At 40.6% G+C, this 21280-nt stretch overlaps 1 long non-coding RNA gene across 5 annotated transcripts; it reads left to right on the forward strand.

Annotated features, from left to right (window-relative positions):
- Nucleotides 1-8619: 8619 nt before the first annotated feature.
- LOC123329041 lies at nt 8620-20965 on the forward strand. 5 transcript variants are annotated; one of them, XR_006544179.2, is made up of 4 exons: nt 8620-8855; nt 9354-9492; nt 12768-12971; nt 20508-20965. It is a non-coding gene; the product is annotated as an uncharacterized LOC123329041 (long non-coding RNA). The 5 variants fall into 5 exon arrangements; XR_006544183.2 differs by having other exon boundaries at nt 8630-8855; nt 9354-9387; nt 20508-20964; XR_006544180.2 differs by lacking the exon at nt 9354-9492 and having other exon boundaries at nt 8638-8855; nt 20508-20962.
- Nucleotides 20966-21280: the final 315 nt, after the last annotated feature.

Genomic DNA, 21280 nt, shown 5'->3' on the forward strand with positions numbered 1-21280 from the left:
ATAAAAAAGGTATTCTTTTATTTTTCCATATCAAAATGTACTCCCTTTGCATGGGAAGAATGACATTTCCTAACAGGAATTTAAAAGTTCCAAAATAGTTAATGTCCATGGTTTAATAAATGACCACAGTGTTGTATGCAAGTATAACTCACTGTTTGATGTTTCATTTTAATCCAGTTTTCAGTGGACACATACTCTTCTGGTATAGTAAGGGAAGAAAATGTATAGTACTGGGAAGAAAATGAGAGAATCTTTCGCCTTGGAAAGCTAAATATTTTAGTTAGGTTTAAAAAGTATGAGCACAAACCCCATAGCAGTTGTAATGAACAATAAAAGTCATTCTCCAAGGATTTGATATAGTGTGGTCATTTTTCATCACTATTATTTTTCTGTCATTTCTTTAAAAAACCCAGCAGATTGCCTTTTCATGTTACTGTGTGTGACTTTTTGCCCCCTCAAGATTTCTAGGCTATTGCTATCACAAAAAATAATGAAATTTTGCTTAAAGTTCTTTTGCTCTTGAATTTTTTTTAATATAAATTTATTTATTTTAATTGGAGGCTAATTACTTTACAATATTGCTCTTGAATTTTTTAAATGAGGAACTCTATACTGCCTACATCTCTTACAGTGACCACCACAGGCCTTAATCATGAAAGAGAAAAAGGTCTCCCCAACCCATTTATTTTGGAAAACAGTAATTTCACTGGTAAGCAACAATTTCACCATTTCTACAATCCATTTCCACTGGAATGAAGAACAGTTTTGGAATGAATTTGGATAGTGCCACTTAGGTATCGTTTTCTTAAATTCAGATAGTGATCCCTAGAGAGTACATAGGAATGCTGTAACAAAACTAGTAAGAGTATATTGTATTAATTTATTCTACAAATATTTATCATTTTCTACCAGTATCCAGCCTTCTCTGGTGGCTCAGATGGTAAATAATCTGCCTGCAATGTGGGAGACCTGGGTTTGATCCCTGGGTTGGGAAGATCCCCTGGAGGAGGGCATGGCAACCCACTCCAGTATTCTTGCCTGGAGAATCCCCAAGGACAGAGGAGCCTGGTGGGCTACAGTCTATGGAGTTGCAAAGAGTCAGACATGACTGAGCGACTAAGCACAGCACACCATTAGCCAGGCACTAGGCTAGGGACCAAGGATACAATATGGAAAAGACACTCTGCCCTCATAGGAGACGCAAGCTCATGTTAACCCAGAAAAGTTCATGTCCCAACTATTACAAAAGCACAAGATAATATTGGAGGGTTACTTGATCAAATTTTAAGGAATCAGAGAAGACTGCCTGAAAGAAATGATAGCTAAACAGAGACATAAACAATGAATAGAAATCAGGCAGGCAAAAAATAAACCCAAAGGAGAATATTAGTTATTTCACTTGGAGTGTGGATTTTAGGGGAGTGTGGATTGGAGGTGAGGGCAGTGTGCCAAGATGAGGCCAGAGAGAATGCAGGAGTTGGAAGGCCAGTTTTTTTAAGGACCTTGTATGCTGAGATAAAGGGCTTCCCTGGTGGATCACTGGTAAAGAATCCACCTACCAATGCAGGAGATGTGGATTCAATCCTTGGGTTAAGGAAGATCTCTTGGAGAAGGAAATGGCAACGTGCTCCAGTATTCTTGCCGGGGAAATCCCATGGACAGAAAAGCCTCGTGGGCTACAGTCCATGAGGTCACATAAGAGTCAGACAAGACTTAGTGACTAAGCAACAACAAAGCTGAGATAAAGACTTTGGGTTTATCTATGTAATAGGTAGAAAAACACTGGTAGTTTTTCAGCACGTACAGTTCTAATATCACAGCTGGCTTCAGAGGAACAGAATCACAGGATGAGTGCTGTGAATTGGTGACTGTTCCATGTCCATCCTACAGGAGTCCTCTGGGGCTGTCATTGGAAAGTTGCTTGATGAAGGGGCACCCTCGGAGCTGATGAACAGTACAAAGAACCAGTGGGTAGTGGCTAATGTGGCTTTGGAATTAACTCTGTTTCACTTGGCTTGGAATTTTCCTTTTGTGCACTCAGGTTGAGAGTGAATTTGGAGGGAGGAAACTAATAATTAGGTTGGATCTGTACTGGAGAAGTTCAGGGCATTGGTCGAGTTATTCTTCCCTAATGAGCACTGCTGCTGCTGCTGCTGCTGCGTCACTTCAGTCGTGTCTGACTCTGTGCGACCCCATAGACGGCAGCCCACCAGGCTTCCCCGTCCCTGGGATTCTCCAGGCAAGAACACTGGAGTGGGTTGCCACTTCCTTCTCCAATGCATGAAAGGGAAAAGTGAAAGTGAAGTCGCTCAGTCCTGTTCAACTCTTAGCGACCCCATGGACTGCAGCCCACCAGGCTCCTCCGTCCATGGGATTTTCTAGGCAAAAGTACTGGAGTGGGGTGCCATTGCCTTCTCCAGAATGAGCACTAGTAGTTGCTAAAAATAACATCAGCATTGCTAAGTAGAGACAGGATAATTTTCAAGGCTTGTTTCCCCACTCCCTGTTTTCTGTGCTATTTAGTTTAGGGAGCAGGTCACTGTTCAGGAAGCAGGGTGCAGGACGTCCCCTGGGGCACATGGTGAGCACAAATGCAGAGAATTGTGTTCTTCACCACAGTTTCGGCTCAAATTGAACACAGATGTCAGTGCAGACTGTCATCACATCCTCATGACTGTACTATTGAGAGAGGCTCCCGACAGACTCCTCCTTCCAGGCCACCTAGGCTCCTGGGCATCAGCTCCCTGAGCATCAGTTCTAACATGTTTCTCCACTAACATGTTTCAAACTGCCAATGGCCCCTCAGTCCCTGTACAATGGTTCTTAGCTCTAACAGCATGTTATAGTCACTTGGAGAGAATTTTTTAATACTAATGGCCAGACACTTGAATCAGGGCTATGGACTGAATGTTTGTGTCACCTACCACAAATCCACATGCTGAAATCCTAACCACTAATGGAATGGTAACAAAGAGTAGAGCCTTTGGGAGGTGATTAGGTCATGTGGGTGGAGCCCTAATGATCTGGATTAGTGCCCTTAAAAAGGAGACCTAAGAGAGCTCTCTTGCCACTTTGCCATGTGAGGACACAGAAAACAGATGGTTGTTTCTGAACCAGGAAATTCTCACCAGAAAACTAATTGACCAGTGCCTTGACCTTGACCTTGGGCTACCACACACGTGTCCCTGTGTTTCACTGCCAATGTATGAGAGAGTATGCCAATGTAGCCCCAGAAGGGAAATGACACAAAAGCTTGTACCTGAGCTTTCTAGACACCAATGATGCAAACCTTTCTCCTGTTGCTTTTGCTCTGTATTGTTGCTGTAACAAACCTGACCCATGGATAGGACATTCTTTGAATGAATGAATAGGTGAATGACATGAATGCAATAAACAATGAAATGAAATGGCCATCCAACACATATGATGTCTATCTTTCAGTGCAGAATGAATGAATCTGTACTGAGATGCATTTACTGTAAACTATAAAGCCTAAGATGAGCTCTGCTTGGGAAAATATTGAACATATATGATCAGATATAATAAAATTTAATAAATTCCTTTCAGATCTTGGGTACCTCTTTACTTACTTAGCTCCAAAGAGACACTTTAAGACAAATTTTCTCATCAAATTGTTTGTCAAGCAGTCAGACTTCCTGCTTCTTCTCACCTGCTGTGGTATGTCCAGAACACTTTCCTTCCCAGGAAAATAGGATGCTACAGTTTCATGATGCATCCTCCATCATAATGTGAGTCATTTATATGCCAATATGAGGTTTATCTGACTGCATGTACCAATGGAGAATGGTTTAGATAAGGAAGAATAGAAATGAGTTTAATAGTATCTATTGAGGAAGGCTAGTAGGAAAAGAAAAGGTAGCCATACTCTGAAATCTTTGCAACTATTTTCTGAATTCTGTTCACGCTTTTGATAGGGGAGATGTGGCAGGAGTGGTAATAGAACTGATTGAGATGACCTCTGGGAGTAAAGAGGTGAGAGATGTGAAGAGGAACAGATATAAAAGTTCACAGACCCATGCAAGATCCTTAGTGATGCTCATAATGGATCATCCTTGTTTAGATTTTTTTAAAGCTTTCCTCTAAATTTCTCTGTCCTCTGTGTTTTGAGAAGCTATAGCAGACACTTCTTCCTGAGGTTGACATTTTCATCAGAAAAGAAAGCCTGGGGACTTTGATAATAGCTGATCACAGGACTCCTGGGTGACCAGCATGGGCTCCCCCTCCTTGATACTACTCTAATTAGGTGATCACAGCCACCTCTCCTGACATGTCTGTGAGGGGCTGCAGATACTTGGCAATGAATCTGTCAGTCATGCAGAGAGCACAAATGGGCTGGGTCAGAGGTAACCAGAAGCCTTGTCTTTATGTCACATATTTATTTGGAAATTGGTCCACAGGCATGGAAAGGAGGATATAAAACACTGTAAATATATACTATATATGAACATTGCCATTATTTATTCTAGATTAAAATATCTGAAGTTTGAGTTATTCTTTAGTAATAAAAATGGAGAAAAATTTCACATAAGCTCAGGAATATTAACAAAAGGTATAATAATAAATTTGGGTACGTTAATACTTTTTTGATATGCTGGAATAACTTGCTACTTAAAGGAATTCTGTAATGAGTATTTTTGTAACACAAGAAAATCTTCTATAGGTCTCTCTGCATTCTAAACTGTTTTATAATTTTGATTTTTCTGAAAGTTGTATATACCAAGGAGTTTATTACTGTTAGATAAAAGCTGTTAAATTTTGGATTGTGGTTATTGCCCCTTATTCTTGCTTCTCTGGGATATTTAAGCCATGATGGCAGACCTGAATGACTGCAAATTAGGGAATGTTTTTCTTATACTTAGCTCTAATAGTGTGGAGAGGGTGCAACCCAGGTGCTGCAGTGGTAAAGAATTTGCCTGCCAGTGTGAGATTGATGTGGCAAGAGATGTGAGTTCTATCCCTGGGTTGGGAAGAGCCCTTGGAGTAGGAAGTGGCAACCACTCCAGTAGTCTTGCCTGGAAAATCCCATGGACAGAGGAGCCTGACAGGCTACAATCCACGGGGTTGCAAAGAGTCAAATACAACTGAGTACAGCACCGTATGGGGCACGATTATACCACAGCAGTGCCCTATGCAATGAGGAGGCACAAAACAAAAACCATTTGAGCACCAATCATCGGTTTGTCTTCTCCTGTGTCCTATAGACACCTGACCTTTGTTTTTGGCCTTGTGCTGCATGTGGGATCTTAGTTCCCCAGACGAGGGATCAAACCTGCAACTACTGAATTGGAAACTTGGAGTCTTACCACTAGACAGCCAGGGAAGTCCCTGACATCTGACTTTTGAGGTGTCTACTTCAGAGCTGCAAGTTAGGGACCAAGGATGTTTCTTCACTGGGAGCTCTACTGGAGAGAAGGGATTCTTTGACACTCAAGAGATTTTTGGCTCTAAAGCATACACCTATAATCAGAAGGAAATGGCAATCCACTCCAGTATTCTTGCCTGGAAAATCTTATGGACGGAGGAGCCTGGTGGACTACTGTCCATGGGGTTGCAATGAGTCAGACACGACTTAGTGACTAAATAATAGCAAAAAGTGATACCAACACATGGCCACAGTCAAAGCTGGCAAGAGGCAGAGTTAGCGAGGGGGGTCTGGCTCCTGAGTAAATACTCTGAAATATTATGACTCACTGGAGTTGCCACATCAATTTCAGCTTAGCATTGAGCTATTATTTCCTACTGAATCCCTTTTCAGCTTTCTGGATCCTTTTTACATGAAGACTCTAAATGCCCAGGCCTGCTAATTATATACATTTGGATCTTTATGTGTGCATCCTTGCATCCTTCCAGGATACACCGCAAAGGAGAGCTGACAGCACGCTACTTATTTGTCTGCCTATTTATTTCACCTGATTTTAGACAACACTTTTAGTCCTGATACAGTCTTCATTTCCATCTGTCTTGAGGCAACAAGATGGAGAGAGAGTTCCTGCTGATCCCCGTCATAACTGATAAGCTCCACGGGGACAGAAAGCCCTCACTGTTCTCAAAATCTCTGAATTAAGTTTTAAAAAGGGCACTGGGGTCCAAGCACAAATAGCAAACCTTCCTTCCAATTCCATTTTTAGGCCAAACCGTTGGATAGTACCCGAGCACAGTAATGCTCAAATTCAAAGATAATTGTTAATGTTGATCACCCTAGTGAGTATCATTGTTCCAGCCACAAAGAACCAAGTTCATCACTATTACTGGTAGTACAAGGAATACAGAAGCAAAATTTACATGAAAATAAGCAGCAAATAATCTCTGAATACTTATCATGTGTCACTAGAGATGGGATACTGACCCTCACGGTGCAGCAGAGAAATAAAAAAGTAACCATGCAACATCATCTACAAGTGCAAAATAATTTCTCAAGACTTTTTCTCAGTCTTCATCTCTATTTCCCTTCTCTTTCCCCCTCCACCTACTACCCCCTTCCTCCTCCACACAAACATACATCTCCTTTGTGTGCCCTGAATCTTTAGAGTCAATGCTGGCTTTCAGGGCATAGGAAAGCCCATGAAGACCTCAATTTTTCCATAGCAGCAAAGATAAACCTGTACCAGCTTTATCACATATAACAAAATTTAATCTTCCTGAGTCCTACTTCCTCAAATGACAGATAGGCTCATCCAAAGGTGTTAATTGCTTATTAAGTCTTAACAATCACTTATATGTTAGCAATCACCTATAATATCTTGAATCCTAGGAGCAAGACTTGAGCTGACAAAAACAATAGGTACTGAGAGACGTGAACATCCTGTTAAGAGGCTGAAATTTTTATAACTGTCTGCTTGGGCTTTTTAACATGAGATTTCCAATCATGTCACAGTTTCCAATTTGAAATACTTGCCATTTATCTGAGCCTTCTAGAGATTTCTCTGATCTGTATATAATTTAAGAGAAGAATTTTATTTTCTGCTGTAAAGATTGATTTTGTTAGTCAAAGACATCAGCTGCAAGTTTAAATTTGCATTTTAAATTTAGAATGATTTATTTCCAATGAAAAGTGTATCACTGCTGCAGTTATTCTAGGAGTGACTAGGGGACAAATAATTTATATTGAAAGACTATTAGAAATGTGAGCTTCCCTATAAAGGAAAAGATTGGCACCCTTGACTTCATATTTTAAAACCTCTATATGACAAGAGACTGCCTAAACGCAATTATGTGACAAACAGCAGACCTGGAGAAAATACTTGCAACATACATAATCAAAGGGTCAGTATTAAGACTGCATGAGAAGCTCCTGGCACTGAATAGCAAATGGCAAACAACCTAATTTGTATGGGGGAAAAAAACAACCCTCAGAGAAAAGCACAAATGACAAATAAGCACAGAGGAAGCTTAACCTCACAAGTCAGAGATGTGCGGATGTTCTCTTTATCAGATTGGCAAGGTTAATAAGATTAATATTTAGTGTTATTGTTGGCAAAGGGTACTGCCAGTTGTCAGTATAAATTGGGAGAGTCAACTGGCCTCAGTTCTCTGTAGAGTTATTTGGCAACATTTATCAAAAATTTAAGTGTCTTTTTGACATAGCAATTCTCCCAAGGATCTATCTGGCACAAAAATGTACAAAAGTGGAAAGCCTGTTATGTTAAAAAATCTTAATTGTAGCTTTCTAATGATGAAGTTTTAGAAACAATCTCAATGCTCACCAGCAGAAGAATGGATAAATGCATCAGGATACAGCCACACCACAGGGCTTCCCAAATGGTTCAGTGGTAAAGAACCTGCCTGCCAAGCTGGAGACACAAGTTCCATCCCTGGGTTGGGAAGATCCCCTGGGGAAGGAAATGGTGACTCTCTCCAGTATTCTTGCCTGGGAAATCCCATGGACAGAAGAGGTGGTGGGTTACAGTTCATGGGCAGCAAAGAGACATGACTGAGCGACTAAACAATGACAGTCACACCACACATGCAAAGCAGCTGAAAAATAAGTGAGAGTGTGCTCACGTGGAAGGATGTTATCTGCTTTATTTTCTAAAGTTCTAGAGCAATATATACACTATTTCTATGTAAATAACAACAAACACCATAGTCATATATGTGGGTATAAATGTGGATGTGCGGTCATAAAAAAAATGTCTGGATGATCCGACTGATGGCAGTGATTCCCAGTAAGGAGCTTGGGATTGGGGCAAGGGATTTTTTTTAAATTGATTTCTAACTTGTATTTAAAATTTTACTTATATTATTAACGCATCAAAGAAAAGTTCTAGAATTTTCTTGTAAAATAGTGTGCCAAATGACTCAGATCCCACTATAGTGCTGTTACGTTCCAGAATTCACATATTATCTCTTTACATGCTCCCATTGGTAATGCTCGTTTTGATAACACTGGGTACCAAATTTCCCACTGATTCTTTAGAATTCTTGAAAGTGCACTGCACTGAAAGTCAGGACATTCAAGTTCTAGTTGCTGTTCTATCCCTCCCTCCTCGCTACAGGTATCCCCGCTTTTCAAAGTTCACTATACACCACTTTACTTTTACAAAAGGCCTGCATTAGCACCTGTTTTTGCTTAGGGAAAGAAATCCAAAGAGGATTTTCACTTTCAGGCAAACAGGTGAAAAGGGAAAATAGGTTCAGCTTTGGTTTTGCTGCAGCTGTTACAGAGGTAGTGTGCACCCCACCCTCCACCTCCCAAGCAGAAACAATACCCGCCAAGCTCCTTCTCCAGGCTCAGCATCTCAGCATCAAGCCATGAGAGCTTTGAACTGTGTCTGTGGGCATCTGTGCTTTATCTCCTCTTACTTTTGGCATCTGTTAGCAAGACGTGTCCTAAGGTAACCGCTTCTTCACTTTACACCACTTCGGTTTCTGTTAAAAGGTTTAATGGGGATGCCCAACTTTCAGATGGTGGGGAAATATGTTATCTCTTTGCAGACCAGTCATTCACCTCTATCTTTCTCTGAAAAACAAAATCTGGGCCCCATTTGTTGCTTTCTAACTCTGCTTCCCGCTGACCCGTGGCTCTTCTCCACACTCATCTACTGTTCACCACTCTGCTTTTCAACTAAAGCAATTCTATTTCTCTTTGTTTTAATTATTTGTTTATTCACCTAAGATTTGGTCTGATTTCTGAGCAAAAAATCATTTGAAAATGTCCAGAAGAGATTCTTTTAAGGTTCCTTCCAGAACTAAGACTTCTTGAATCTATGAAATGCAGGCTCTGGTCAGGAATGCAGACCTGTTAGTCAATCCTTAAATTATCTCAGCCTGGAGCTGCCTCTCTCTCTCTGTACATTAGGCCAGAAACACAGACCTTCTTTACTTTTTTCCAGAACATGAAGTTGAACTGTACAGGCTGTGATGGAGGTAAGTGAGAAAGACCAACACATGTGTGTCAGGAAACAAGGGGCAACGTGGATGGCTGGCGGAAAGCGGGATTCTTCCTCCCCTGTTTCTTCAAATGGCCACTAGGTCAGTTGGTGTTGCTCCTAGCACGATGGTTTTGCTTTTGCTTATGAACATGCTCTGTTCAGAAATAATAGTTGGCAGAGAGCCCTGAGAATGCATTCATCAGGGAGCTGTAATTCAGGCTTCCCAGTTAAAAGTCAAACCAGAAACCAGCACCAGCTGTTAATCAGCAGCTGCTGGAGGAGTCAGGGCCTGATTTTCACTCTCAATGCCAATGAAACTGAGGGCCTGTGATCAGGGTCAGCTCCATCCATTCTGTAAGCTGGGTAAACTTTGACAATTGGGTGGCCTTTTCTTTGGCTCAGGTGAAAAAACAAAATTGAGAACTTCTAGATGCTGGGAGGGATTGGGGCAGGAGGAGAAGGGGATGACAGAGGATGAGATGGCTGGATGGCATTGCCGACTTGATGGACATGAGTTTGGGTGAACTCTGGGAGTTGGTGATGGACAGGGAGGCCTGGCGTGCTGCGATTCATGGGGTTGCAAGGAGTTGGACATGACTGAGCGACTGAACTGACTGAACTGAACTGAGAGAGTTCTAAAAGGAATCAGAGAGAGCAAAGTTAGAGCAGATGTTACTCTACTGCTCCACCCAACCCATTATTTCAAGACACACAACAAAAACTCGATGACTCATCTCTGATACCACCAACTGCATCACAAGGTAAGAAACCATGAAACTGTTTCCCAAAGAGGCAAATAAAGAGGTCAAGGTGCAATGTTCATTTCACAGCCCAAACACCATCTGTGAGGCCACTTTAGAAGTGAAGCAAATAGATTATTACTTATTTTTTCTATCCTATTTTTTTCTGTAGGAAAGTCTTAACAGCATGCTTAAAATATCACAGACTTAACCTACTTGACTACAACTCCTTGAATCCCATTTCCTCTCAACACCTCTATATATACCACATATCATTAAATTTGTTCTTATCCTTTGAATTCGTGTTATTGAGAGGAGGGCTCTGTACCTTATTTCTCTTCTACACCCGCCATCAGAAGCCCAGATGAAATGCAAACAACTTGTATACTAAATATAACTAAAATACTATGCCATTAAAAGGACAAGATACAGTATAGAAGCAATTTGAAATATGTTAAATTGCTAAATAAGCACATTACATTTGACAGGCACTTTAAAGAGTAAGCTATAAAGGCAGGGAAGAGTAGATAGATGGAAAACTACCTCTGTGATTTAAATAAAAATAAATTTTGATAACCAAAGGGCTACTATGTAAACAACCTTTAAGCACCTCCTGTGTGTCAGGAGCAAATCCCAATGTCCATGTACTTTACAAGCCTCTGCTTTCATCATGTCTGCTAACATCCTATTGGCCAAAGTAAGTTGTATGGCTGAATCCAGTGCAGAGCAGGAGGGAGGGCACTCAGAGGTAAGAATCTGAATATGTGAAGAAATAAAGAACTGGAGCCATAAGTTCTGTTTCCCCATAGGCCCTGTACTAATTTAATTGACTTTATCTCATTTAACTTCATAATAACTCTAAGAAGTTATTACTATTATCCCCATTTAATAAATGTGAATACTAAGGATAAGAGGGGCTTCCCCCATGGCTTAGTGGTAAAGAATCCACCTGACAATGCAGGAGACACAGGTTTTCCCCCTGAGTTGGGAAGATCCCCTGGAGAAGGAAATGGCAACCCACTCCAGTATTCTTGCCTTGAAAATCCCATGGAAAGAGGAGCTTGGTGGGCTACAGTCCATGGGGTCACAAAGAGTTGGACATGACTTAACGACTAAACGGCAACAAGAGAGGGAAAGGCTAACTAGCTGGAAATTGACACAGCTACTAACTCCTTCTGTTCTAATATGTGATCTTCTGGCTCCACACATTTCTAAGTTTCTTGGACCTTTATTATTTACCAAAAATATGAAAATTATGGCAGGGAGATATTTGGCAAAATTAGGAACCAAAGAACCTAGTTGTCTTATTTCATTCTCATGAATGAATCCTTTCCAAAAGGAATGGATTTAGTATATGTAAGTTATATCCAAATAGAATACAAAAGAAAAGAAAAAGAATCTTACTGAGTTAATTGACACCCAGAGAGAACACCTACTAAATTTTTGGGAGGCAACCAATCAAAATGACTAAAAAAAAAAAATATGGAAAACTAATAAATAACAATAGCCAAGAACATTTTGAAAAGTGAGAGAACTGGAAAGTCATTTGTCTTTACAGACATTGCAACACATTTAAAAGTTACAATAATTTTTAAAAGTACTATCATATGAATTGACAAACAAATCAGACAGACCAGAAAGCACATAAACAGGCCAGAATCCACACAGGAATTTAGACTATGATAAAGGTAGTGATTCAGGTCAGTGAGGAAATGATGGATTACTTAGTAAATGGTGCTGTGATAACTGGATAGTCATCTGAAAATTTTATTATATTTCTCCAACATCTTATACTATAAAAATTTCACACCTATCAAAGATGTAAAAGTGAAATGAAACAGTAATAGCATGTGAACAAAACACAAGCGTATGTTTTAAATATATGCAAAGTGAAAAAAGATTTCTTAGGTTTGACATAAAACCGAAATCCCACTGCAAGCCAGTGGAGGAACTGTGGAACATATCTCAGAAATATCCTACCGAGGAGCGAGGAGGCCAAGTTATTTATCCAGAGCTCCTGGGGCATTAATTTCCGGCACTTGTGGTTATTGCCAGCAACCTCCACGGCAGGCCAAGGGGATGTGAGGGCGCTGATGGTGTCTGAAAAAATATGGGAAATAAAAAAATGTTGTCTCTGTGTTTTTATTTCCATTATTCTAGGAGGTGGGTCTTAGAGGATCTTGAGGTGGATCATAGAGGATCTTGCTGTGATTTATGTCATACAGTGTTCTGCCTATGTTTTCCTCTGAGAGTTTTACAGATTCTGGTCTTACATTTAGGTCTTTAATCCATTTTGAGTTTATCTTGTGTATGGCAGGAGGAAGGGGAGTGTGGGATGAATGGAAAGAGTAGCATGGAAACATATACACTACCATATGTAAACTAGATGGCCAGTGGGAATTTGCTGTATGACTCAGGGAACTCAGACCATGGCTCTGTAACAACCTAGAGGGCTGGGATGGGGTGGGAGGTGGGAGGGAGGTTCAAGAGGGAGGGGACGTACGTATACCTGTGGCTGATTCATGTTGATGTGTGGCAGAAACCAGCACAATATTGTAAAGCAATGATCCTTCAATTAAACATAGATCCTTCAATTGAAAAAAATTTTTTTAATGTTGTGTGTTTCATTCATTAGGTGAATAGTGAGAGAGAACTCTCCTACTTCCTTGCCTTGGTTCTGCACTCATGAAGTCTGGTTATGAGTGGACAGCACCAAATATTAATTGCACTTTCAAAGTATATAGAACATCTTGGAAGACAGCCCTCCAAACTGTAAAAGTGTTGGTTTGCAGCTTCCATCACAGCTGGATCTTCTAAAGGCCATCCTACCATTTTTAAGGTCAGTTTTTCCTGGGTGAAAGGGTTTACAGTAAGATCAGTGAACCCCACATGTATGTGCTTATTGCCTATCTTCTGCAGTAAAATGAGTTCCCTGTTCAGAAGCAAGACCACCTTTGGGCCATTAGGCCATGATGTCCAGGTAGAAGAGCTACTTGCATTTCAACTTGAACCAGTACTAGTTACAGAACCTCTCTGGCTTTGAGTCACACTCAAGACCAGAAACTTTAAGGGTTACTTGGCAGGAGGTTGCAGCATTGTGCCTCTTTCTTAATGTTAGAGAATGTAACATGCTGCAGATTATTTTTCACCTTGAAGGAGATACCTTGAATGTCTCACAAATCCCCAGAATCTTCATTGATATTCACTGAGGTCTCTGAATTTTCATGAGATTTATCACTCATTCTCTGGCACACATGTGTTTTGTCAAGATATTTGGGGTACTTGGTACTTTTGGCTCAATCAGCATGGTCTAATCAGTATAGTGGAACAGAGTGTCCTATGGGATGATGAAATTATCAAGATCTCTACATATTAGATTAAGGCAGCCAATGGGATGTTGTAAGGGTAAGCTGCTGGATTAAAGCAAACTGTGTTGAGTGGTGTCTGCTTATTGGTTGGGAAAAAAGTGTTTGCCAGATTGACATCTACATATGAAGCTCCAGGGATTGTGTAGATTTGCTCCATAAAAACAGATCATATCTGTAACAGCAACTGCAATTAGAGCCACTACCAGTTAAGTTTCCTAAAATCCAGCTCTCCTCCTCAACCTCCAGCACATCTGCTCAGGCCAAATAGTAGAGGAGGCTAAATAGGGAAATGACTGCAATCAATTCCCACGTATTTTCCAGGTCCTTGATAGGGTCATTAATTCTATAGCTCCTCCTAGGATGTGGTATTGTTTTGGAGTGCGGCTCCCATGTAGCCCTTCTTTCCCTAGTAGCCCTCATCCCAGAAGCCAAAGAATAAATATGGAATTGTTTTCAATTGCCAGATTAAGCATTCAGGAACTAGAAAAATAAACTCAGGATCTCTAATGAAAACTCTCTTATGTCACTAAAATCCCACATCTCCCAGTCTGACCAGTGGGCCTGTTGCCAGGGTCTCCAGGAAACTCTGTACACTGAGATGCTTGTGGTGGCCTACAACATTGCTTCCAACCAAGAAACTCCTCTTACCGCAAGAAGAAAAGTAATGAGCTCACACTCATGGGATTCTACTCAAAGACAATATCTAAAATTACTTTCAAATCTGGTATCCCACTTTCCCTGTTGCACAAGCACCTTGGTAGGTCATGGCAGAACTCGTTAAGGGTGGCTAAGAAAATTTATGATACATATAGGTGGTAATGTTGTGGGAGATTATTTTTTAAATATATATTTATTTATTTTCAGCCATGCTGTGCAGTCTGTGGGATCTTAGTTCCCCAACCAGGGATTTAACCCAGGCCCAGGCAATGGAAGTGTGGAGCCCTAACCACTGGACAACCAGGGAATTCCCATGTGGAAACTTTTTTTAAAGGAATGCAGTCTCTCCTACAGTTAGGGGTTTAGAGAATGTGAAGTAGCTCAGATAGGGAAAACTTTGGTGGGGATTTGAGCATCCTCTGATGAACAGTCACCAGGCCTACCTAAAGTTTCATGAAGTATACAAATCAGGCTTTAGAAAGTTGCCCATATATTTCAACACTAGAGATAAAGGATCTGTTATCTACTACCAAAGGTCTCTGAAAGGAAAACCATTTTGATCACGTCCCTGGCTCTGCTTCCTATTGCCGTGACCACAGCCAGCTAGGCTCTTGTGGTTAAGTTGGCCTCTGTTGCTCTGGGATTTAACCAACCTCACTACATTCAGGAACCCCATTCCAACAGCAGGACCTCCCACCTTCACCCCAGGTTCACTGTCAGAGCCAGTTTCCTATCTAGAACACTAGCTGCAAGCGAATCTGGGAAATGTCATGTTTAGTTTTCTATGTCCTGTGATAACAAGAAGAGGTTGGAATGGATGCCAAGTCTAATAGGTGAGAACCTCACGAGAGGAAAGAATGTTTTCTGTGAATCTGGAGAAAAGGCTGAGCTTATGCTCATGAATAAGATAGATGAATGGATTAGGATTGTACATGGGGTGTACAAAGAAGCTTTTGAGTCTGAAGGGGTAGGAAACATGTCCTTTTGTAAAAATGGCCTTTCAATTTCCTCAAAAATAAGTGTAAGAGGACACATATCATCCCACAAAGACCGCCAAACACAGACCTTTGCAGTCAATAAAAACTGTGTTTGCAAAGAATACGGAATGGTGTGAGGATGTGCTGACTGTTACATTGAGTGAAAAGGGGGTTATACAAGAGCATATATGCATTTTCAACTAGTGGGTGGGTGTGTATGTATATGCACACATGTGCACACATATGTGTACACACGCATATACTGAAAGGAAGCATATCAAACTGCTAAAAGGGAATTAGAACTACAAATGACAATATTTTTTCTTTTATTTTTCCAAAAATTGGACTATGTCATTTTAAAAGTTAGCATTACTTTATAAAAATATTATACAAGAAAATGGAATAGTTAGTGAATGTGTTTTGTCTAAATACGTTCCAAACAAGTCTAAAATAGTCTAGTGTCATTATTCTACAACCCTAGAATTTGTTTTCTAACATAGTATAAAAAAAGAGTACTTTAAGAACTAAGCCCAGGATTGGGGGATAAAAATGTGTTTCTAAAATCCTTAGTGTGGGCTTGATCTCAGAATCCTGGAAATAAAAGCTAAATTCTGGACATTTAGCCTGATTTCATGTTTGATTGCAGCAATAAATCCTTCCAATGTTTTTAAATGAAAACATAGATGAACTCGAATATCTAGGAGAAACATGCTTCATTTGAAAACAAACTCTCCAGCAAGATGCTTAATTTTATGGAAATCTACTTGAAAGCCATCATTTTCCAGATAAAGAGATCTGCAAAGGGGAGGGGCTGATTGCTTATAACCAAAGGTCAGATAAGAGAAGGTCCCCATGACACACTCAGGAGGCTGTGGCCAGGGCCCTCTTATCACTATTCAAGGTATGAAGTCAAAGGTACAAAAGGAAAACGTGTCCCAAAGGACTGTGAGAGGGCAAAGCCAAGGGTCAAAACTATACTGGTGCCTTGAGGGGTCAGAAGGCAGGGAGAGGATGCAAAGATCAGCTGGTGCTTTTCTGAGGCTTCAGTGATGGCTTAAAGAAGTATTGTAGGTTGGTTTAAAGAGTCAGAAAAGGGCAGAGAAGTAATAGCTTGCTGATGATTACATGACCCTTGGGACTTAAAAACCAGGTATCTCAACTCAGCAGGATGGCCTGGCTAATACACACACACACACACACACACACACACGCCTGCCTGTAAGTAATCCACATAAACTTGATAGCTCCTGTATTCACCTTACTCGAACAGCATTTACCCAGGTCCTCAAAGACAAGCTTATTGCCAATCTAATGGAAAACTTCATTCATTTTCCTACTTGGTTTCTTTTTAGTCCTTTCCTTCGGCCATCCTCTCGGAATTCTACTGCCCTATCCGATTGCATCAATTAGCATCTTACTATGTGATCATTTCGTAGCTCAGTTGGTAAAGAATCCACCTGCATTGGAGGAGACCCAGGTTTGATTCCTGGGTTGGGAAGATCCCCTGGAGAAGGAAATGGCAACCCACTCCAGTATGCTTGCCTTGGAAATCCCATGGACACAGGAGACTGGCAGGCTACAGTCCATGGGGTCGCAAAGAGTCGAACAATGGCTGAGTGACTAAACCACCACCCCATGATGATCAAACTTCAGTGTGCTTGATAATTATCTGAGAATTAAAATGGGATTTGAGGTTCCAATCCCAGAGGACTTGGGGAAGGGAGGTACAACTGTACACAGATGGCTCTTGAGTCACAACTTGAGAAAAACTGAACAATATGGTCATGAGTCTCAGTCTCCAGCCCAGATCTTTTTCTGGGGTTTAAGGCCTGAAATATCAACTGCCTGATTGATTTGGACAAATTCTGCCACCTTAAAATCATCATGCTCTTATCTGCTCACTTCCAAATCTACTGCATATTTTCCTACATGTCCCCTGTGGTCCTGCTGCCAGCTGGGCCCAGGTCCTCTACAACCATGAATCCACGGCTGGCCTCTGGTCTTCTCTCGCACTCATTTCTAATGGCTTTAGCTCACCTAAAGATAGGAAGAGCCACTGACTTTGCATTGCAGGCAGATTCTTTACTGTCTGAGCCACTAGGGAGGCCTTACAATCATCTACTGTCCCTAAATCTCTGAGTCCAATCACTGAAAAGGCTGCTACCTGTTTTGATGGAGGGAAGGAGAAAATATGAGAATAAATATATGACTATTTATTCATATATGAATATGGTGGCTCAGACGGTAAAGAATCTGCCTGCAGTGCAGGAGACCTGGATTCCATCCCTGGGTCAGGAAGATCCCCTGTTGAAGAGAATGGCAACTCACTCCAGTATTCTTGCCTGGAGAATTCCACAGACAGAGGAGCCTTTGGGCTACAGTCCATGAGGTTGCGAAGAACTGGACGTGACTGACTGACACTTTTACTATTTATGCCCATGTGAATTCCCCAAAACACTATGTATAAAAAGCAATTAGGTAGTCAATTGAGGGACATGAGTAAGAACAGTGAGCAAGGGGATTATACAACTGATTTCTTAAAGCTAAATACTGAGTAGCTTTATTCTAAAAAACCCTTCAGTCAACCCCCTCCCCACCTCCCTCCATGTGGATCCGACTTTGTTTGAGCTTTCTTCCCTCTCCTCCCTGTTCACCCTCTGAGACTTCCACTTCGTGGGCATCGTTCCTGCAAAGCACTGGAGCTGTTCCTTTATCTCAGCCAAGCTCATCCCAACCACACTTGAAGAGCAACACTCTCCCAGCCCTGCCACCGCCTCCCACCCCATTCAAGCTAGAATGAACCATCAGTGGATTTTAAATACAGAGATGTTTCTCCTTCAAGAAAAAAATTTTGCTACCAGCTCTTAAACCAACGATTTTTCTCTCTCTGTGCCATATCCTTACTTAGCTCTAGTGAAATTGCTTTAATATTAGCCACAGTCTGACCACAGTGGTATTTTTAACTCCTTTCCTCTTGTGAGGGCAGCTGTCAGTTGCAATCAGGTGTTAATGAGGCTGGCCTGGGGTTAAATCCTCCTGAGTACTAGTTAGCTTTGTGCTGGTCCCAGGTGGCAGTTCTTTCTCCTCCCTCCTGCTAGCAACCTTGCCAATGCATGTTGTTTATTACAAGGAAGGCCAGTGTAGTGGGGAGAAAAAGGAGGGAGTGGGAAGATATTTTTCTCATTAACCCTAAAATATATTTTTTTAAAATTGGAACCAGAACCCATATGTCGCTGAGAGTTCTGGTAGTGGATTTTTATGATAATACTTAGTAGCCCCTGGTGCCCTAGATGTTTCTTGGTAAAATTAGGTTGGTTTCTTGTTAAATCTCTTAGACAAGGCAACAGGCTCTGCTTGTCCTTGACAATAATTAGCACTTTCTATTGAAGGTAGCCCTGAAGAAATTATGTTTTCAGTTTTTGAATTCAAAATGTAAGACTTTACATGTGCCAAAACTGGATATACCAATTGCAGAACAGAGACTTGTGTTACCTGGAAACAGGCTGGGTAGGCATGCTTATTTTTAAAGGAAAAAAAGCTTTTAAATAGTCATTCAACAATCATCTAGCTATGAGCAGAGAGAGATAAGGGTAGTGGATTGATGGCCATTTTAACAGGGAATGAACCAATTACAAAGTTTTACCGATATGATGTATTGATGATGTCGATACAAGAAAAGATATGGCTTAAATATTTCTGTAAGGGTTTTCCTTAGCTCCAGGACTATCTCGGTATACTGAGGAACATATTATCCAGGAGGGTCCCTGGTTTTAATGTCTGCCAAATGAAGGAGTTACTATATCTAGATCTCTCCATTGCTTTATGACCCTTTTGACAAAAAAATTTTTTTTTCAGTAGGACTAGCAATACAGTCTGTTTCAGTGAATAACTCATGCACCTTCAGGCCTCTGTGCTATTCTTTTGTTGGACAAATTCAATATTGCTCTTCTACTTCCATTAAGTGGTCCTTTTGGGGGTCACAGATCCTTTTGAGAAGCTGGTAGATATTAAACATCTCAGTTTGGGGAAAAAAGAGGAATCTATACACAAATATATAACATATTACATATGATTTTAGAAGATTCATTATTCAACTCTAAATTCATTAAGATTTTAGAAGATTCTTCAAGGCTTCCTCCTGAAGCCTGTCAATGGACTTTGTAAAGGGGCATAGGCTCCAGTTTTTTTAAACCCTGGACTAAATGTTAACTTTCAGAGTCCATCCTTAAGAATGAAAATGTAAATAAGATAATGGATGAATATAAAACAAGACTGTAAAAAAAGAATCTTCCTCAACTTAAACCATATTTTAGACTATCACCAAACAAGTCTTACAGCAAAGGCAGGATACATTTCTCCCTGTTCTGATCCTCTGCAGCCCCCAGTGCCCTTGAATTGAGGGCACACTGCTCAGTATGACCTGCAGGATCTCGTCTACTCTCCTACCTTATTGCCTAGGGTTTCCAAAGACCTCTGCCGCAACAGATGTGATTTCTTTCCCTGGGATTGCCACCTCTGAGCCTTTCCCATGGTTTCCCCATTGTCTGGATTGCTGCACTCCTCCTCGATTTATTTGTCAATATCTCTCCACTATTTGCATCTTAGACCAAATGTCGCCACCTCCATAAAGTTTTCCTTGAGACTTCTTACTGGATGTGATGAGGCCTGCCTTAAAGCCCTGTGGCACCTTATTATCACACTTTGACTTAGTTCCTTACACTGATATCTGCCATGATGTACACTCCTTGTCCTGTGCAAGTCACTCATATAAAGGTTATTGAATGGATAAGTGAATGAATAATAGTGATTAAAGTTTGCATCAGAAAGAAAAAACTTCAGACACTGTGAAGCGAGAACATTCTAAACAACAGGATGAGAATGATCAGCACCGGTCTAGGTGCCAGGATTCCAGAGTTCCAGCCCCTGTTCAACCACCTCCTCACTGTGTCAGCTCTAGTAAAGTCATTTAATTTCTTTGATGCTCATTTTTCTTATGTAAATCAAATGGAATATGTATGTGTGTGTGCTTTGTAAACTGGTAAGTGAATTGCAATGTCAAATTTTATATCAGTCATTATTGTTCATTATATGACAATAATATTGTCATATTATCATTATGACAATCAAGAAGAAAGTGGAAAATCTATCAATCCAGATATACATAGCTCAAATAACTATGTCAACCACTTTGAGTTTTTAACATTTGCAGACATTTATGAACTAAAGTATAGACAGTCACAGACAGTATATCACATTTGTATCACAATGTGATATTGATATCATCCACCTTTCCTTTTCTGTGAATTTTTTAATACAAGTTTTTGAAAACAAAGTTCATTTCAAATCAATTAACCTAACTGGCCTTTATTGCAGAGATCCTTACTGTGGAGTCCATGGATCACAGGTCCATCAATGAGCCATGGGATACCGGAGGTTCCAAGAGTCTCTGGAAGTCTATGCAAAATTATATGAATATGCATTCAAGAAGAGAGATTGCAGTTTGCAAACCCTAAGATTAATGACCACAAACATTTAAGAATTACTATTAAAGTTTAATTGCACCTGGAAAACCCACTGGATTTGTACTTATTTAACGCAAAGACAGAAATAGGGCCCAAAGGTGTGTAGGAATAGGAATCTAGCTAAAAAGATATTAAGAGTTGTCGAAGGAAGCATTAAGAGGGCCTGATCTGAGGATGACAGTGAAAACAGGAAGGAAAGAGTAAACGCAAAAGGCATCTTTTAGACAGTCAGTCCCACCCTCCTGTGCTTTTTCCTGGATGGGTTTTCATGGATGAGGGATCCTCTTCCATCCCCGGGTATTTTTAGCATTATCTACAAGTTATCTCTCCTGGTGTAAGGGTTCCATTTTCCTTCTAGCCTTACAGCTTTCTGAAATGTAATACATAAATAATTTAGTCCTAATTTTGGGAGGATAACTTGAGGCTCCTGACGTATGAGTGAGGAATAAAAGAAGTTTTCTTGAGTTTGATTTGAGAAGCAGTATAGAGAAAAAAAGGCATGGCTATGGGAGAAAGTGGTTTGAAACGCTACTGGGGGAAAAGGACTTCTGGGAGAGGGAGAAAGAAAGAAGAGAGAGATGAATCTTTAGCAAAAGGAACTTGGGAGAAAAGCAAAGATGTTAA

This window comes from Bubalus bubalis, chromosome 2, assembly GCF_019923935.1.
Source record: "Bubalus bubalis isolate 160015118507 breed Murrah chromosome 2, NDDB_SH_1, whole genome shotgun sequence".
Lineage (NCBI taxonomy): Eukaryota > Metazoa > Chordata > Mammalia > Artiodactyla > Bovidae > Bubalus > Bubalus bubalis.